Below are 13,224 nucleotides of genomic sequence, written 5' to 3'. Positions count from 1 at the left end.
TAGGTACTGTAGGTAGGTAGGTAGGTACTGTAGGTAGGTAGGTAGGTAGGTAGGTAGGTACTGTAGGTAGGTAGGTAGGTACTGTAGGTAGGTAGGTAGGTAGGTACTGTAGGTAGGTAGGTACTGTAGGTAGGTAGGTAGGTAGGTACTGTAGGTAGGTAGGTAGGTAGGTAGGTAGGTAGGTACTGTAGGTAGGTAGGTAGGTAGGTAGGTAGGTAGGTAGGTAGGTACGTACTGTAGGTAGGTAGGTAGGTAGGTACTGTAGGTAGGTAGGTAGGTAGGTAGGTAGGTAGGTACTGTAGGTAGGTAGGTACTGTAGGTACTGTAGGTAGGTAGGTACTGTAGGTAGGTAGGTAGGTAGGTAGGTACTGTAGGTAGGTAGGTAGGTAGGTAGGTAGGTACAGAGGTCACCAAGCTCAACATAGCTTCAGTGTGTAAATCAGCTAGAAAGATGTGTCGGCATCGAGTAATTGTCTCTGGCCCCCTCCCAGTTAGGGGGAGTGATGAGCTCTACAACAGTCTCACAACTCAATCGCTGGTTGAAAACTGTTTTCTGCCCCTCCCAAAAGATAGAATTTGTAGATAATTGGCCCTCTTTCTAGGACTCACCCACAAACAGGACCAAGCCTGGACTGTTGAGGAGTGACGGACTCCATCCTAGCTGGAGGGGTGCTCTCATCTTATCTACGAACATAGACAGGGCTCTAACTCCCCTAGCTCCACAATGAGATAGGGTGCGGTCCAGGCAGCAGGTTGTTAGCCAGCCTGCCAGCTTAGTGGAGTCTCCCACTAGCACAGTCAGTGTAGTCAGCTCAGCTATCCCCATTGAGACCGTGTCTGTGCCTCGACCTAGGTTGGGCAAAACGAAACATGGCGGTGTTCGCCTTAGCAATCTCACTAGAATAAAGACCTCCTCCATTCCTGCCATTATTGAAAGAGATCATGATTCCTCACATCTCAAAATAGGGCTACTTAATGTTAGATCCATCACATCCACAGCAGTTATAGTCAATGAACTAATCACTGATCATAATCTTGATGTGATTGGCCTGACTGAAACATGGCTTAAGCCTGATGAATTTACTGTGTTAAATGAGGCCTCACCTCCTGGTTACACTAGTGACCATATCCCCCGTGCATCCCGCAAAGGCAGAGGTATTGCTTACATTTACGATAGCAAATTTCAATTTACAAAAAAAAACGATGTTTTTTGTCTTTTGAGCTTCTAGTCAAGAAATCTATGCAGCCTACTCAATCACTTTTTATAGCTACTGTTTACAGGCCTCCTGGGCCATATACAGCGTTCCTCACTGAGTTCCTATCGGACATTGTAGTCACAGCAGATAATATTCTAATTTTTGGTGACTTTAATATTCACATGGAAAAGTCCACAGACCCACTCCAAAAGGCTTTCGGAGCCATCATCGACTCAGTGGGTTTTGTCCAACATGTCTTTGGACCTACTCACTGCCACAGTCATACTCTGGACCTAGTTTTGTCCCGTGGAATAAATGTTGTGGATCTTAATGTTTTTCCTCATAATCCTGGACTATCGGATCACCATTTTATTACGTTTGCAATCGCAACAAATAATCTGCTCAGACCCCAACCAAGGAGCATCAAAAGTCGTGCTATAAATTCTCAGACAACCCAAAGATTCCTTGATGCCCTTCCAGACTCCCTCTGCCTACCCAAGGACATCAGAGGACAAAAGTCAGTTAACCACCTAACTGAGGAACTCAATTTAACTTTGCGCAATACCCTAGATACAGTTGCACCCCTAAAAACATTTGTCATAAGAAACTAGCTCCCTGGTATACAGAAAATACACGAGCTCTGAAGCAAGCTTCCAGAAAATTGGAACAGAAATGGCGCCACACTAAACTGGAAGTCTTCCGACTAGCTTGGAAAGACAGTACCGAAGAGCCCTCACTGCTGCTCGATCATCCTATTTTTCCAACTTAATTGAGGAAAATAAGAACAACCCAAAATGTATTTTTGATACTGCCGCAAAGCTAACTAAAAAGCAGCATTTCCCAAGAGAGGATGGCTTTCACTTCAACAGTAATAAATTCATGAACTTCTTTGAGGAAAAGATCATGATCAATAGAAAGCAAATTACGGACTCCTCTTTAAATCTGCGTATTCCTCCAAAGCTCCGTTGTCCTGAGTCTGCACAACTCTGCCAGGACCTAGGATCAAGGGAGACACTAAAGTGTTTTAGTTCTATATCTCTTGACACAATGATGGAAATAATCATGGCCTCTAAACCTTCAAGCTGCATACTGGACCCTATTCCAACTAAACTACTGAAAGAGCTGCTTCCTGTGCTTGGCCCTCCTATGTTGAACATAATAAACAGCTCTCTATCCATCAGATGTGTACCAAACTCCCTAAAAGTGGCAGTAATAAAGCCCCTCTTGAAAAAGCCAAATCTTGACCCAGAAAATATAGAAAACTATCGGCCTATATCGAATCTTCCATTCCTCTCAAATAATTTTGAAAAAGCTGTTGCGCAGCGACTCACTGCCTTCCTGAAGATAAACAATGTATACGAAACGCTTCAGTCTGGTTTTAGACCCCATCATAGCACTGAGACTGCACTTGTGAAGGTGGTAAATTACCTTTTCATGGTGTCAGACCGAGGCTCTGCATCTGTCCTCGTGCTCCTAGATTTTAGTGCTGCTTTTGTTGCCATCGATCACCACATTCTTTTGGAGAGATTGTAAACCCAAGTTCTGGCCTGGTTTAGATCTTATCTGTCGGAAAGATATCAGTTTGTCTCTGTGAATGGTTTGTCCTCTGACAAATCAACTGTAAATTTCCTCAAGGTGTTCCTCAAGGTTCCGTTTTAGGACCACTATTGTTTTCACTATATATTTTACCTCTTGGGGATGTCATTCGAAAACATAATGTTAAATTTCACTGCTATGCGGATGACACACAGCTTTACATTTCAATGAAACATGGTGAAGCCCCAAAATTGCCCTCGCTAGAAGCCTGTGTTTCAGACATAAGGAAGTGGATGGCTGCAAACTTTCTACTTTTAAACTCGGACAAATGAGAATGCTTGTTCTTGGTCCCAAGAAACAAAGAGATCTTCTGTTGAATCTGACAATTAATCTTGATGGCTGTACAGTCGTCTCAAATAAAACTGTGAAGGACCTTGGCGTTGCTCTGGACCCTGATCTCTCTTTTGAAGAACATATCAAGACTGTTTCAAGGAGAGCTTTTTTCCATCTACATAACATTGCAAAAATCAGAAACTTTGTCCAAAAATGATGCAGAAAAATGTATCCATGCTTTTGTTACTTCTAGGTTGCACTACTGCAATCCTCTACTTTCTGGCTACCCAGATAAAGCACTAAATAAACTTCAGTTAGTGCTAAATACGGCTGCTAGAATCCTGACTAGAACCCCAAAATTTGATCATATTACTCCAGTGCTAGCCTCCCTACACTGGCTTCCTGTTAAGGCAAGGGCTGATTTCAAGGTTTTACTGCTAACCTACAAAGCATTACATGGGTTTGCTCCTACCTATCTTTCCGATTTGGTCCTGCCGTACATACCTACACGTACGCTACAGTCACAAGACGCAGGCCTCCTAATTGTCCCTAGAATTTCTAAGCAAACAGCTGGAGGCAGGGCTTTCTCCTATAGAGCTCAATTTTTATGAAATGGTCTGCCTACCCATGTGAGATATGCAGACTCGGTCTCAACCTTTAAGTCTTTACTGAAGACTCATCTCTTCAGTAGGTCCTATGATTGAGTGTAGTCTGGCCCAGGAGTGTGAAGGTGAACGGAAAGGCTCTGCAGCAACGAACCGCCCTTGCTGTCTCTGCCTGGCCGGTTCCCCTCTCTCCACTGGGATTCTCTGCCTCTAACCCTATTACAGGGGCTGAGTCATTGGCTTATTGGTGTTCTTCCATGCCGTCCCTAGGAGGGGTGCGTCACTTGAGTGGGTCGAGTCACTGACGTGGTCTTCCTGTCTGGGTTGGCGCCCCCCCTGGGTTGTGCCGTGGCGGAGATCTTTGTGGGCTATACTCGGCCTTGTCTCGGGATGGTAAGTTGGTGGTTGAAGATATCCCTCTAGTGGTGTGGGGGCTGTTCTTTGGCAAAGTGGGTGGGGTTATGTCCTTCATGTTTGGCCCTGTCCGGGGGTATCATCGGATGGGGCCACAGTGTCTCCTGACCCCTCCTGTCTCAGCCTCCAGTATTTATGCTGCAGTAGTTTGTGTCGGGGGGCTAGGGTCAGTCTGTTATATCTGGAGTATTTCTACTGTCTTATCCGGTGTCCTGTGTGAATTTAAGTATACTCTCTCTAATTCTCTCTTTCTTTCTCTCTCCCTCTGAGGACCTGAGCCCTAAGACAATGCCTCAGGACTACCTGGCATGATGACTCCTTGCTCTCCCCAGTCCACCTGGCCGTGCTGCTGCTCCAGTTTCAACTGTTCTGCCTGCGGCTATGGAACCCTGACCTGTTCACCGGACGTGCTACCTGTCCCAGACCTGCTGTTTTCAACTCTCTAGAGACAGCAGGAGCAGTAGAGATACTCTCAATGATTGGCTAGGAAAAGCCAACTGACATTTACTCTTGAGGTGCTGACTTGTTGCACCCTCGACAACTACTGTGATTATTATTATTATTTGACCATGCTGGTCATTTATGAACATTTGAACATCTTGGCCATGTTCTGTTATAATCTCCACCCGGCACAGCCAGAAGAGGACTGGCCACCCCTCATAGCCTGGTTCCTCTCTAGGTTTCTTCCTAGGTTTTGGCCTTTCTAGGGAGTTTTTCCTAGCCACTGTGCTTCTACACCTGCATTGTTTGCTGTTTGGGGTTTTAGGCTGGGTTTCTGTACAGCACTTTGAGATATCAGCTGATGTAAGAAGGGCTATACAAATACATTTCATTTGAGGTAGGTACTATAGGTAGGTACTGTAGGTAGGTACTGTACAGTGGCGGTTGGTGACTTAAGATGAGGGAGGAAAATACATTTTTTTATGAGCATGGCCTTATTTCTATTACAGCATATTGGATGTCATTCATATTCCATTCACCCAGTTCAATGTAACAGTGATAGGTTTAGGCTACTACATAATACTCAAATGTTCCCTATACCCATCACAAGGTTGCTACAACCTAGCCTATGAATGAAAGTTTACAACGTAGGTGAAAAGGCAGAGAGAAACATTTCATTAATCAAGGTGACAGACAGTGACACATTCAATATCGCCTTGAATACTCTTGCCTGCATCTAGCTGATCTAGGGTGTAATCATTAGTCATTAACAGTTGCAAACAAGATTTTATATTGGACAAATTCAGGTATGTTTATCCCTGTTTCGTTTGATCCCGTTTAAGAAGCATTTTTCATACAAACAGCATGATTATTTTGCTTGTTGTATAATTCCTTCTCGCATCTACGCGCTCTCATGTCTGTGACCAGGCGGGAAAAAAAAACCTTTCCAAGTCAAACCTTCATAGCATAACCGCTCCACACAACCTACATCGTTGTCACCATATTAGCTAACGTCACAGTCATCACTGTAGCTAGTAAGGCTGGTCGTTACATTACTTTTGCCTTACCAAAAACAGAAACCCCTCTGAAAATACATTGTTATTGTTATGACCAGTAGAGGGCACACACTTAGTACTCGCGGGATTTTTAAATTGGAACGTTCTGCTAAGCACCTAAAGATCTTGTCAATGTGCCCAACTGTCAGCAGCACTGATGTCATCTGACATAATGGGAGAGCTCAAGCCCGAGATATCTGGCAGATTCCCTAATAGTTGTTTCAGTGTTTTTTTGTAAATTGAACCGTGTATTTTGCAATAAACAATACCATTTTTTATTGCATTATAATTGAACTGTTCCCCCACAAAAAAATGCATGGAGGACAAATTAATACAGATTATGATTGTAAAGAAAGATGTATAAATAATAGCCTATGTCCAAGTGTTCTAAGGAAATTCCATATTAAACTATCAAAATGTCTGATGTATCCAAAGAAAAGTGATGTATCTCAACTAAATTCTATCTTGATAAATCCAACGCATCAAAAGAAACTTTGTCCATAAATCAAAATCAACATTTAGGAAGCTTTATGAAACTAAATATACATATTAAAGCCACTAAATACAGGTTATTAAGTCACAACAAGCCCGATTACAAATATCGACACGAGCATTTAAATAACCTGCGCATTAAATTGCTGACCACGAATGCAAATAAACAAATCCTAAACATAAATCTATTGAAATAAAATGGCATCAAAAGGAATGAATTACAATCATCAGACGCATACACGTTTATTTAGTTCTCTTGAGGTGACAGGTTTAGCCAAAAAGAAATCAAGATTTTGCTGTTTTGGAGCATAAGCACCGTCATCCTCAGAATCTACCAGTCTTGTGGAGCTGTGCTTGGCCTGAACGTGCTTCTTGATATGTCACCGAGCGTCTGGATTCGGTCTTATGTAGCAACATTTGAAATTGTGTTCGCTACATTGGATAAAAGTATAGACAGAGCTAGAAAATTGTATATCATACACTACAGTTGAGGAACAATGGGAAAGTAATTCTGCTTTGAAAGTTGATAAACTTGTAACCTCACTTTTGAGAAATGGCCTTTGAATGTTTTGGTACACCCACTGGAGAGCTCTTCTTTGTCTACTCCCATTCAGCATCGTTCCCACCCTCTTAAACTATAGCCCCGCCCATAAACTCAGAGCGTTGTCAGATTGTCCGTTTGTAAATTCAGAGTGTTACTCTCGGAGCGTTTGTGCTCTCTGGACGAGGAGTAAGGTTGATCCGAGCGTTCAGCAGCCAAGCACCCAAGCTAACTGGCTAACATTGGCTAGGTTGCTAGCTACTTCGACACAAATGAGAGAACAGCTTACTCTGACCATTTTACTCATCCTAGTAGAGCTGGTTAAGCTGTTTTTATGTTATCCACTTATTACTGACACCGGCCATATTCAATGGGTGTTGAGCGTTCGTAAATTCGTCAGTTATTCTGCGCTCTGGCACACAAAGACAAGATTGCTCTGAAATCGAAGTCGATAGCCAGAGCGAATTTATCAGCTACGTCTATCAACAGTTGTCGCGTTGACATCATGAACATTCTATTGAAATGGTTACTTGCATAGTGGAGTCTTTTGTTAAGACATGTAGCTAGCTAGCTAAACAATGAACCATAATCCTAACTCATGACGTTACTACCTTGTATGAAGCTGCAGGTAGCTAACCAACCAGGTTCAATGTTAGCTAGCTAAAATTAGGCTATAACTAGCAAAGCAAATTACTCTGAGATACGAATAATATTACTACCCAGATCATACACGTAACGTTGGCTAGCAAGCCAGCCAATGAATCTTAGCTAGCTAGCTAACTGTACACTAACTTGAAATGAAAACGACTTTGAGAAAATTAGAAACATGTAATATCTGAAAATGTAGTTAGCTAGACTATCTTAGCCGTATTCATGGATGGCCGCTTCTCCCTCTCTGCCACGGATGCCATGATTGCCCTTAGTTTGAAGATGTAATCCAGAGACAGGTGTGTTCTCCATCTCCTTAGCTATCATACTCTAAAATGTTTGAGTACTAATGCATTACCCACAACACTGCCATAGGGTGGCAAAACATACATTCTAAGTGATTTAAATGGGTGTTTCTCCATTCTGATTGTTTTATACTGTTCAATTCAACTTCAACCAAAAATAAATTCTGAACTTTTCAATCTTGGCATTTCCTTTACTCATTTGAGAATTTCCAGACTGCCACATAGGGCTGCACGACATGGGCAAAAAAATTGAGGCCTTATTTATAACCAAATGTTGCGATTGCGATTTGAATTGTGCATTCGGAAAGTGTTCAGACCCCTTCCCCTTTTCCACATTTTGTTATGTTACAGCCTTATTCTAAAATGGATTTAAAAAAAAATCCTCATCAATCTACACACAATACCCCATAATGAAAAAGTGAAAACAGGTTTTTAGAAATTTGGGCAAATGTATTAAAAATAAAAAACAGAAGTACCTTATTTACATAAGTATTCAGACCCTTTGCTATGAGACACTGAAATTGAGCTCGGGTGCATCCCGTCTCCACATCTCCACTTGAGATGTTTCTACAACTTGATTGGAGTCCACTTGTAGTAAATTCATTTGATTGGACATGATTTGGAAAGGCAAACACCTGTCCAGATAAGGTCCCACAGTTGACAGTGCATGTCAGAGCAAAAACCAAGCCATGAGGTCAAAGGAACTGTCCGTAGAGCTCCAAGACAGGATTGTGTCAATGCACATATCTGGGGAAGGGTACCAAAAAAATTCTGCAGCATTGAAGGTCCCCAAGAACACAGAGGCCTCCATCATTTTAAATGGAAGAAGCTTGGAACCACCAAGACTCTTCCTAGAGCTGGCCGCTTGGCCAAACTGAGCAATCAGGGGAGAGGGAGGTGACCAAGAACCCGATGGTCACTCTGACAGAGCTCCAGAGTTCCTCTGTGGAGATGGGAGAAACTTCCAGAAGGACAACCATCTCTGCAATACTCCACCAATGGCCTGATTGCCAAGCATCACATCTGGAGTAAACCTGCCACCATCCTTATGGTGAAGCATGGTGGTGGCATCAATAACGGTATATAGTAAAATACAGTATACCGCCCAGCCCTAATAGCTACTAAAACGAACTCGTTAGTAAACCCGCTGAAATCATGCAGTATAGTCAGCGAGCAGTTTAGAAGTTACACCGGCGGGCCCTGGTAGCAATAAATTAATACAACCAAAAGCTTACCTTGACTTGGTAGAGTTCCAGTACTGGATAGCCATAGCCAGCTAGCTAACATAGCATCCCTCTGTTTGAGTAGGCTAAACTAGCTAGCTGCATTCGCTAGCTAAGTGGGAAAAAAAATCCCTCTCTCTCTAGAAATTAATTACTATTGTATTTATTTTTCAGGCAACGACTCACTGTAGGCACTGCAGTGCTAGCTAGCTGTAGCTTATGCGTTCAGTACTAGATTCATTCTCTGATCCTTTGATTTGGGTGGACAACACGTAAATTCATGCTGCAAGAGCTCTGATAGGTTGGAGGACTTCCTCTGGAAGTTTTCATAATTACTGTGTAGGTCTATGGAAGGGGGTGAGAACCATCAACCTCCTAGGTTTTGTATTGAAGTTAATGTACCCAGAGGAGGATGGAAGCTAGCTGTCCTCCGGCTAAACCATGGTGATACCCTACAGAATGCTGTTGAGGCTACTGTAGACCTTCATTGCAAAACAGTGTGTTTTAATCAATTTTTTGGTGATATGTGAATAGATTTAGTATAGTTTTATGTAAAAAGGATAACTTCAATGTTTCACTACTTCCTCTTCTGATTAGCATCCATTGGTACTGTCGGTGGTTAATGAGAAATGTCTTTAAGGAGGTCCATCTCCTTTGGTTCTACCTGGTAGTCTCTTATGTCCTGAGCATAGTTACAGTACTTCTCTGCGTACTTCTCTATACACTTCCCTCTTCCTCCCTCCCTCGTGCACATCTTTCCACTGGTGACTGACAGGTTTCCACAGGGAATTGCATCAACTCCAAGCTTTGACTGAATACGCCCCTTAGGAGCCTGTCGATTCCACACAAGTGCCACCTGAGCAGAAAAGCAGCTGACAAACACTCTCCGGGCTTCAACCAAAACCAGTCCCACATACAGGTACAGACAGACTGCTGAGGTATGCCTGGGATATCCACACACAGTAGATGGAAAGGCAGAGCAATCAACACTACATAGCTTACACTTTACTGAGCTCCTAGCGTAAAATATTGACAGGCCAATCCTCCCCGCCTATACTTCCGGCGTGAGTCCCATGAACAGATGCAGCAAGGCTCATTTTCAGACCTGGCCCGAAGTACTGTGTCTGTGAATGAACAGACAGGAGAGGAACAGAAAGTGAATTAAAGCTAGAGAAAACCACCGTCTCTGCCAACGTGATATTGGTGGAGCCCCACAGTAATGAGAGGAAAAGCAGTTGGATGGTCTCCAGCTCTCCTCGCTAGCCCCAGGCTTGGCTTCTGATGATTGACTGGAAGGCTTCCAGCCTCCGATCATATCGCAATGCCCAGATACACCAAACCATGTGTCTTCTCACTTCTACCTTGGGTGTAAATGTTCATGTTAATGATTTGTAAGCGGGCTATGAGAGGTGCCTTATTCCTTAACAGTCAGGTATGTATTCAGGTACACTACAATTACAAAAAGATGTATAACCTTTATTTAACTATGCAAGTCAGTTAAGAACACATTTTTATTTATACTGACGGCCTACGAACAGTGGGTTAACTGCCTTGTTCAGGGTCAGAATGACAGATTTTTACCTTGTCAGCTCAGGGATTCAATCTAGCAACCTTTCGGTTACTGGCCCAATGCTCTAACCACTAGGCTACCTGCCGCCCCTACATGATCAAAAGTATGTGGACACCTGCTCGTCAAACATCTCATTACAAAATCATAGGCATTTATATGGAGTTGGTCTCCCCTTTGCTGCTATAACAGCATCCACTCTTCTGGGAAGGCTTTCCACTAGATGTTGGAACATTGCTGCGGGGACTTGCTTCCATTCCCACACAAGAGCATTAGTGAGGTTGGGTGATTAGGCCTGGCTCGCAGTCAGTGTTCCAATTCATCCCAAAGGTAGTCAAGGCTCTGTGCAGGCCAGTCAAGTTCTTTCACACCGATCTCGACAAACCATTTCTGTGTGAACCTCATTTTGTGCACGGGGGCATTGCCATGCTGAAACAGGAAAGGGCCTTCCCCAAACTGTTGCCACAAAGTTGGAAGCAAAGAATTGTCTAGAATGTAATTGTTTGCTGTAGCATTAACATTTCCCTTCACTGGAACTAAGGAGCCTAGCCCGAACCATGAAAAACAGCCCCAGACCATGATTCCTCCTCTACCAAGCTTTACAGTTGGCACTATGCATTGGGGCAGGTAGCGTTCTCCTGGCATCTGCCAAATCCAGATTTGTCCGTCAGACTGCCAGATGGTGAAGCGTGATTCATCACTCCAGAAAACAAGTCCAATTGCGGCAAGCTTTACACCACTCTAGCCGGCGCTTGGCATTGCGCATGGTGAACTGAGGCTTGTGTGCGGCTGCTCGGCCATGGAAACCCCTTTCATGACGCTGCCGACAAACAGTTCTTGTGATGACATTGCTTCCAGACGTAGTTTGGAGCTCAGTAGCGTGTGTTGCAACCGAGGACAGACGACAGGCGATTTTTTTACACACTACGAGCTTCAGCACTCGACAGTCCCATTCTGTGAGCTTGTGTGGCCTACCACTTCGCGGCTTAGCTGTTTTTGCTTCTAGAAGTTTCCACTCCACAATAACAGCACTTACAGTTGACCGGGGCAGCTCTAGCAGGGCAGAAATTTGACGAACTAACATGTTGGAATGGTGGCATCCTATGACAGTGCCACGTTCAACGTTAACTGAGCTCTTCAAAAAGTCCATTCTACTGCCAATGTTGTCTATGGAGATTGCATGGCTGTGTGCTCAAATTTTACACACCTGTCAGCAACGGGTGTGGCTGAAATAGCCGAATCTACTAATTTGAAAGGGTGTCCACAAACTTTTGTATAAATAGGGTATATTTCTGCAGTGTACTAATTGTTAAGAAAAGTCAAACAATAGTCCCCTAATTGTAAATCATCAAAGAAGTTAGAAAAGCACACATGCTGTTTTTTTTTAAGGAGCAGTGTTTTATACATGGAAGTACATTGATGTAATTGAAGTATAAGAGGACAGATGCAACACTAAACCTATTCTCGTGGTCTGTGATAAAGACAACAGCTGTTTATCTGTGCCCGTGTTTACAACAGGTGTTTCGTTCGTTAGCCTAATGAGTTTATTGATTAATTTGCTCAATGTGCAGCGTACAACATGATTGCCTTCCTCTCACCATGCATTTGTGCTTCTCTCCCTTGCTCATTAAAACGCGCCCCTGAGTAATCCACTTATTTTAAGCTGTCGGCAAATGCTTCAAACTCTACGTCAGTGATGAAAAGAAGGAATGAGAGAGACAGAAACAGATTGCAGAGCTACCGAACACTTCAAAATCATCTAGGTTCGACTTGAAAACAGGAACAAAACCTAGATGACTGAACTGAAATATTCTGCCAGATTTTGAGAGACAGAGACAGAGAGACAGAGAGACGAGACAGAGAGACAGAGAGACAGAGAGAGAGAGAGAGAGAGAGGTGATAGGTCAACTTCAGGAGATGAAAAAGGGTGACACCAACTTCTCTGCTTGCCAATAAAGCACTGACACAGAGTTATAGTCTGGCTCCAAAATTGACATTTTTTCCTCAACTTCCTTTGCCAAAGTTGTCACCTCATTTCCCAGTAGACATATAGTTTCCTAGTGCACTCCTTAATATTTTAACACAGGCAAATGTGAGGAGAACACGTGCGAGTAGAGAGAGAAACATTAAACAGGGATTTAGTGAAGGACTGTTTAATAACTAGTCAATGTATGGCCAGGAAATAACTCATTTATAAGACTCAATTTACCGAGCAATCAGGGATTAACGTCAGAGCCATCCTGTAAATCGCCATTTTTATCAGCCCTGAAACTCTCCCAGCATGCAAATGGGTTGCAATGAGGAGCTCTGTGTCCAACCTGGGAGAATGTGACTCCATCTAAAGCACTTTAGGAAATCTGCCAGTCTGGTAATTGGATATTTAACCCTGCAGGGTCAAGCCAAGAGTCTGTGACAGCAGGGAAAAATGTCATAGATGTGGTAACCTCTAGCTCTGGTGCCCTATGTGAAACATATAGGCTAGACTTGTACAGAAATCAAACATGAAGAAATTACTATGTGTAAGATGAGGTACCAGAGGACAAGTAAAAACTATTTGAGTTGAACATGAACTAGTACTGTATATAAGCAGCCGGTAGGAGAAAGATCAGCAGATTTTCTACAACCTTTCAAACTACAGTTAAAAATTGGGATAAAAATACAATTAAAACAACATAATCACATTTATCTTTCTCCTACAGGTTGCTTGTATACAGTACTAGTTCATGTGCAACGTAATCACATTTATTCACACACACCGAATGGGGGACAGCCTACACGTGACCCTAAACATTGCTAATAGAGAATATGCCATCATCTCATTCTGTCACCATGCAGGAATTACTATAATAATATTAAATCAATTTATTA

The 13,224-nt window shown here is 43.0% G+C and overlaps 1 protein-coding gene across 2 annotated transcripts in view; it reads right to left on the bottom strand.

The window, feature by feature from the left end:
• LOC115153919 (teneurin-2) overlaps window positions 1–13,224 on the bottom strand; it is a 363,296-nt gene that overhangs the window by 329,834 nt on the left and 20,238 nt on the right. The gene's annotated exons all lie outside the window — the stretch shown is intronic.

Source organism: Salmo trutta, chromosome 19 (assembly GCF_901001165.1).
Source record: "Salmo trutta chromosome 19, fSalTru1.1, whole genome shotgun sequence".
Classification (NCBI taxonomy): Eukaryota; Metazoa; Chordata; class Actinopteri; order Salmoniformes; family Salmonidae; genus Salmo; species Salmo trutta.
Note: the sequence above shows the minus strand (reverse complement) of the source record. Positions and strands in the feature narration are given on the sequence as shown.